Here is a 7,545-nt window from a genome sequence, read left to right on the forward strand (position 1 = left end):
GACAGTTACAGCATTTCTGTTTTAACTTTCTAGCGGCTCATTCCTTGTCATCCGTTCCCTCAGAAAATGTTTCAGAATAAAATTCCCATATCCAGAGAAGCATCATACCCTACAATCTCCCTGTCTTTGCAGTCTGGGTAACCTCTGATGGCTTTTTAAAAATCCTTTGGACCTGAAAGAGATGGATCTGTGTAATCAAATGGAAGATGGGTTTTACTCTATCTTTTCAGCCAATTCTTACTACACACTGTCAAGAAAAAAAGGGAATTAACAGGCATATTGTCATGGTCACAAAAACACTAAACTCACTGGGAGAGAAAACTCTTAGAAAAATCAAAGGTTGAGTATAACTTTAGAATGACTTGATTTTATATATATATAAAAAAATCAACAAGAATGTAAAAACATAGAACAAGAAAGTTATCTTTATAGAAACCTTTATATATTATATATAACTAAAAATTATATATAATACAATAATAATTATTATAAATTAAATGCAAATATATAAAACTTGTTTTATATATAAAACATTTTTAAAAAAGGAGAGCCTTAAGTTAAATGAACACTAAATGTCTAAGTTTAATGAACAGTAAATACCTTTATTTCAAATTTGTGATTTCTGTAGCTTTTAAATTTAGAATGGCTCTCTCTCTCCAATATAGTTTTCTGGGAATTTATTATGCTTTTATCTTCATCCTCCCACTCATCCAGATGATTACTGTAATTCTATTCACATTGGCAAGCGGCTGGCCCTGACTGAGCAGTTTCTATTTTGTTCTCAGATTTATTAATCTTCTCTTGGTCTCGCATGCATTTCCTCACCTCAGCCACCTGAAATTAAACAAATTTCTACCCTTAAAACATAGCTCGAAAGCCCTGCCAGCAGCCACACCCCCACAAAAGCTTTTAGCTGGGTTGCTGACTTTTAAAGTAATTAGTTTTGTTGTGCTGTAACTATTTCCTCCCTCGAGTTCCACCACATTTCTCTAAATATAACACTAATGCACAACTGAACTCCTCTTCTAGTACCGTCCTGAGGCCAAGTCAGACATGTCAAAAAAGATGAAAGGTGTGCAGGTGAAATGAATTTGCGTGTTTCCCTTTTGTGCATTTGCCAGAATCTAAGGCAACAACTGATTTAAGAATTGAGGTAAATTTTGCAAGGTGTATTAAACCACAGTCACAGAAATCAAATGGAGGGTAATGTGGAAACTCATAGAATCAGATTTGGAGAGAACTCTTATCACTCTTGATTCTTAATCAGTTTCTGATTATTAATGTTAGTGTTTTTAAAGTGCTTTAACCAACTAGGTTGATGTGCTTGCCTTGATTTGGAGAGATTTATCTAATATATTCTTAAAACTGAAGTTAAAGTTTATATACAAAGACACGATCAGATCTTAAATGTATAATTCCATGTATTTTGATGAATATATATGCCCATGACCAGGAGCTGAATCAAAATACAGGACATTTCCATCGTCTCCAAATCTCATTCCCTGTTCCCTGCCAGCAAATTTCTGCCCTGTATTGGCAACAACTGTTTTGATTTATATCCTAAGAATTCCTTTTGTCTGTTCTTGAAGTTCCTATAAATGAGATCATACAGAGCAGTTCCCTTTTTGTCTAGCTTCTTGGATCAACTTGTTTTTGTGATTCATCTATGTTGCTGCCTGTATCAGCAGTTCACTCATTTTTATTGCTGATCAGTGTTCCATGATACGGTTACAGACAGTTCATCCATCCCCCTGTTGATGAAAATTTGGATTGTTCTCAATTTGGAGCTATTATAAATGAAGATGTTATAAACAGTCTTGTACAAGTGGTTTTTGGACATTTGTTTTCATTTCTCTTGGGCAAATACCTAGAAGTGAAGCTTCAGGGTCACAGGGTAGCTGTGTGCTTACCGCTGTAAGAAAGTGCTAATTTTCTGTTTTATGTGGTCAACATTATTGTGTCTCTCTGTTGGCTAACGATGGGGAATGCCTTTTAATGTATTTATTGGTTACTTACCTCAGTTTTTCAGACCCTATGTGCTTCCTCTGTGTGTGTGTGTGTGTGTGTGTGTGTGTGTATGTGTATGTATGTATACACGTGGTATTTTTATTGCTAGCATGTCGTGCTTTGCATACTCTGGATTGAATCTTTTTGCAGATGTCTGTGTTGTGGTGTATGCGTCCAGTCTGTGGCTTACTCTTTCACTGTCTTAACTTTTGATGCATAAAAGTCTTAATTTTGATGAAGCTCGTTATCGTTTATCCCTTTCATAGTTGGTGCTTTTTGTGTCCTACGTAAGAAATCTTTGCCTACCTCAAGTTGTGAGGCTGTTCTCTTAGGTTTTCTTCCAGAAGCTTTATGATTTCAGCTCATACGTTTCTCTCTATGGTGTGAGGTGCCACCTGAGGTTCATTTTTCCCGTGATCATATTGATCGGGTTCTTCAGCTCTTGCTGGTTGAAAGACTGCTTACCACGTTGCAAATCCAGGTGCCTTCGTGAGGGTCTGTCTAGAGTTCCTGCCGTGTTACTGTAATCTACCTTTATCCTCGTGCCAGCACCGCACTGCGCCGATTATGGCAGCTTCATGGGTCTTAAACCAGGTAGTTTGAATTATACAAATTTGTTCTTCAGATCAACATGTTCTTATTCAAAAGGTTAATAGTTAATTTGGTATAAAGAAATAGTAATGAGTAGGTGCACATACAACTTTGGACGTTACCCCTCCGCTCGAGGCAAAGCAAGAAAACGGTTTCTCCTTTGGGGACAGGTATTGCTACTGGAATGAGGGAAGAGTTTTTTGCGCTTTGATTTTATACCCTGTTGAAAATGTGTTTGATTCTTTTAAATTAACTCGTGAATTACTTGCATTTTTGAAGTATGTTCATGGTGGGGTGGAACCTTCTTTCTTTATTATTGCACTGTATTTAAAATTTAAAAAGCGTATTTTTCCAAACAAATGGATCGGCTTTCCACTGGATGGTAGAGCTGGTAGAAAGAGTAGGTGAGCTCGTGTTTGTGCCTGCCTGGGGTGGGTCAGTGCCGAGAGATCTGGCCTCTCCACGAGAAGGTGTCACTGGCTTGGAGGGGGTCGCTAGCATGTTCCAGGCGACACAGGTGTGGTATGACTCCATGACATTTCAAAGTCCACTCATTTTTTTTAAAACCGTATTACTCCTTTAATTAAAAAAAAGCATTGCCTTGGCACATGGAACTGAAGAAGGAGAATGCCATTACTGCTGGCTCGCGGGTCCTTATGTAGAGCAGGGGGTGCCGAGTGGCGGAGCTGCCAGGAGGTCCCTCAGGGAGGCCTCCTCTGCCCGCACCGCCACCCGTGGATCCGGCCGAGCGTTGCTCACCAGTGGGCAGGCGGTCCAGGAGTCTTCCAGCACAGTCCGCCTCGTGTCCTTAATGTCTCCAGCCACGACCCCACGTGTCTTTACTCATAAGGCTGCCCACGTTTCTCACGAGTCAGTGGGCTCGCTGCTCACTGTGTGAGGCATGAACCCATTCTTCACATTCTGGGGCACAACCTGAAGTTGGCTTTCAAAGCATCAGTTGAGAATTTTCAGGCTGTGATCATACAGCCGCCGTGGGCAGTCAAATTGTGGAGTAACCCAAGGCCACAGACTGAGGTAGATATTCCTAGATGAAAAAAAAAAGAGATTTTGATCAAATGCCCAGGGAAATACCACATATATCAACTATGTAATTAACCAGTTTGCTAAAAAGCTGCAGACAAAGCAAACCTTCCTTCTCATCCCAGAAGCTTTCATCCCCCTTGACTCATAACCTCAGGCAGCCATATAGGAACAGCCTCATGTCTCCATAACTAGCCCACCTCCTGTTAAGGACAGCTGTCCTTGCTCCCGTGGGAGGCCAGGTCTCCCTCTGATGGACAAGATCTCAGCTCTCACAGATTTAAAGGTGTGGTTTTTACAAATGCACTGTCCCTGTCCCTCACCTCAGTTCCTCCTTTCTGCATGCAGGTCTTCCCTGTGTGTCTGCAGGGCCACTCTGACCTGTCTCTTCCTAAAGCACAGTCCTCCTGGGACTGGCCCCATTGCCCTGCTGCCCTCTGCGTAGAGCTCTGGAAACGGCTTATGGGCCGCGTCTCCACTGCCTCTTTCCCTCCTGACCCTGCTGCACTGGCCGTCTGCGCTCACGTCCCACTGCACGTTCCCTTGGCAGCAGTGCCACTGGTTTCAGATTCTACCTGTATGACGAGGACAGCCACCTTCAAACCGCCCTCTAGTCTTGATTCTCACCTGATGCTGAGAACTTTCTTTCATTTACAGCCTTGTACTTGGATATCCCCACATTGTCTACCGTTATACTGTGTTTAAATTCGGAAGCCCAGCACGTCTTCATTAAAATGAAAATAAATATGAATGTTCTTTTGAAAAGAGGTAACTTTCCCCTAAGCATGTCGAATTGTCTTGAACAGGCAATAGCACTTTAGGGAATGGCTTCAAATGTCAGAAGCCGTGCATCTTCCCCCTTGTTCCTAAATTTAAATCCAGTGCCTGTCTTGACTGTGAGGTGTTTGGGACAGCCACACAGATCCAGCCTTATTCACTCAAGGTTCCATCAGGATGGTCTTATCTGATCAGCCCCCTCCAGACGCCCAATCTTGGCTGTAATTGTTTTTGGGTTTTTAACTGGATGTTAGTCATGTCTTTAAAACTACATGAAGCTACTTTTGCTATTAATTAATGGTTTTCTGAGGACAACAGAAAGGATTAGTTGGGATTTACAAATCCCAAATGATGTGATGGACTGTAAATTGTGATTATGTCTATGTATTTAACAAGTAAACACTGTGCTTAAGAATAGCTGCACATTTTCCACGAGGGTGCAGGTCACCACCACACTCACGTGAGGCTACAGGAAATGCATGCATCTTACCCTGTTGGTTTCTCTTCTTTCATCACGCTGTGTCCTCCTCTGGCCCTGCTGAATTAGCCCTCTTTGTTTCCTGGCCTTTAGGGTAACTGGAGAGACTTCTCTATGATTGAGTCCTTATAGGTCTTTAGTTTCAGACTTGAAGTCAGAGATCAGAAGCAGGAGGTGTGGGTAGGGTTTCAGGTTAAATATGCCTAAAGACATATGTATATATATTTGGTCCCACATAATATCTTTAAAACGTGAATTATTTGTTAACAGTTAAGAAGCAGGGTATTTCACCTAAGATGAGGATTTCCATTTTTTTTTTTTTAATAAAACCAAGAAATCTAGGCTAGCGTCTCCTTCCCCAGAGCAATAATCAGCAGGTGCTGAATAACCGTTCTCCTCTTCCTGGTTGATCGGGGTCCCAGGCTTGCCCCCATCTTTGCTAGGAGACCACCAGCTGTGATTCTATTTTTCTGTTTCCCCTTGACCCCTCTCGACACTGGAATTGGTGACTTCTGGCTCCTGCAAAGTATTCTGTTCCAATACTACTAGACCGTTGCTCAGCCTTGCTTCCCAGTACTTAGCAGGCAATGAATGAGGGGCAGGAACATTACATCCCTCCACTTCTGTTCTTACCTGTCCTGTACAACGCCTGAGCTTAGAGAGGGTCACCTCCTCCATTCTGTGTGCCACAGAACGCCTGCTTCTCTTGGCATCCTTAGCTGAGGGTAGTTTCAGGTTTTCAGAGAAGGGGAGGTTTGTGTGGCCCATCTGAGCTTTGGGCAGAAAGGGGCACCGTTCAGGTTGAGTGCTCCCGAGAACTTCTTCCCCTCTGGCAGGAGTTACTCCTGTGCTGCACCATCGGGTTTGTCCCGGCTTGGCCTTGGGGGTTTCAGTACTTCCCTGTTTCATGCTGTGTGTGTGTGTGTGTGTGTGTGTGTGTGTGTGTGTGTGTGTGTATGAGAGAGAGAGAGAGAGAGACAGTGTTACTCTTATCCCAAATAACATACGTAGTAATCTCCGTCTCTCCTCTCTCTTATCAAATTTGATCCCATGGGAGGTAAAGAAATGTAATAGATTTTTATTCTGGTTACCCTTTTAGTCATTATGGCGTCCTGCTATTCATTTCTATACTATTTTAGTCCGGATTGTAAACATAATGTGACTATGCCTATTAATGAAAAATAACATTTCAATTTTTTTCCATGAAAGGTTTTGAATTTGTCAGACATGCAAATATTTTGAACATATTAAAACAATAACTCTCCCCCTGTCTTGTTTACTTAAAGGGCATATGCATTGTTATTTTGAGTGTCTTTGAGCTGCAGAATTAAGGATTTTACATTTATATTACTGTAATACTTTTATTTTCCCAGGAAAAACACAAGCATTTTTGGCTTCTAAATATTGCCCCTTAATTGTGCACGGCCTGGTAGCCAGTGTTCTCTAGGCTAAGCGCTGATGGCCGACTACAGTCGGTAGCCCGCTCTTAGGGTTTCCTTACGTGCTGGCTGATGTGAGAGTAGAATGCTCCCATTCCCTGAGTGGAAAGAGTGAGGCTATTTAATGTTATCAGCAGACATGCCTGTGAATATTTAGCCTGCAGACAGCCGAGCTCTGTCAGAAAAACATGACCACACTTGGAAATAAATCCTATTACCATAATGGTGTCAATCTGTCTTTTCATTAATAACTCAGTCAAGAGCATGTTTCCTTTGTAAACATTCCAGATGGATTTCACAGAAGAGTATCAGGTTGATTCCACACTGGGTGTAAGAAGACCAAATAGCACACACACTGACTCCCCTTGTGCCACCTAGAGGGCGGCCGACCGAGGGACTGGCCGTTCCCCTCTGCTCTCCAAGTGACTCTCTGTGCCTTAGGGATCCTCTCGACCAAGAGCATGAAATAGGACTAAAAGACCCACAAAACCCAAAGATGATTCAGCGGTCCCTGTGTCCTCCTCCTGTCCCTCCCCTGCTCCCTAGTTTGTAATTACTCAGTACATTCCAGTGATTGTAGTTTTGCAACACAACGAAAGGGCTGCTCCTCCTGGAGACAGCTCAGCCAGCCGGCAGCGTGACCCTGGACACTGGGGGTGGGGGCAGTGCTGGCCCCTCGGCAGAAGCTTGCAGGACTTAACAGAGATTGTGCACCTTAGGCTTCGTTCAGCGGTTCTACTGCTTGGGCACAGGCTATAATTCTAGGTCTAGAAGGGGTCTTTGGTATTATTTTGTCTGAATATTTTTAATCTCTCTCTTTTTTTCCGTCCAGAAAAGCTCTCTTTGTGTTCTGCTCCTCAGCCTGTCCCATTACACGTTCCCTTCTACCTGTGACCGCACGGGTCAGGCCTGTTCCAGAGTCACTGTAATAAGGTTTCCTTTCTGGGGTGTGTCTTTCGGCATAGACTCGCTAACGCTGCGACAACAGGTCGTTCTGAGACCCAGTGACTCCATTTCTTGCTCAGAGGGCACCTGCTCCAGCTGTGGGCGCCGTCCAGCTGTAGACCTCATGACAATGTTCCAGCAGCTTCTCTCGGCCTCCTGGGTTGGTGCGGGCCTGGGGAGGGAAGTGGCACGGGGCACCCCCACAGCCGGGGTGGCCTGTGCAGCCCTGCACACACTTCGTGGCCAGTGCTGGTCTCGGGCCCTCCT

Source organism: Camelus bactrianus, chromosome 35 (assembly GCF_048773025.1).
Source record: "Camelus bactrianus isolate YW-2024 breed Bactrian camel chromosome 35, ASM4877302v1, whole genome shotgun sequence".
In the NCBI taxonomy this organism is placed as follows: domain Eukaryota; kingdom Metazoa; phylum Chordata; class Mammalia; order Artiodactyla; family Camelidae; genus Camelus; species Camelus bactrianus.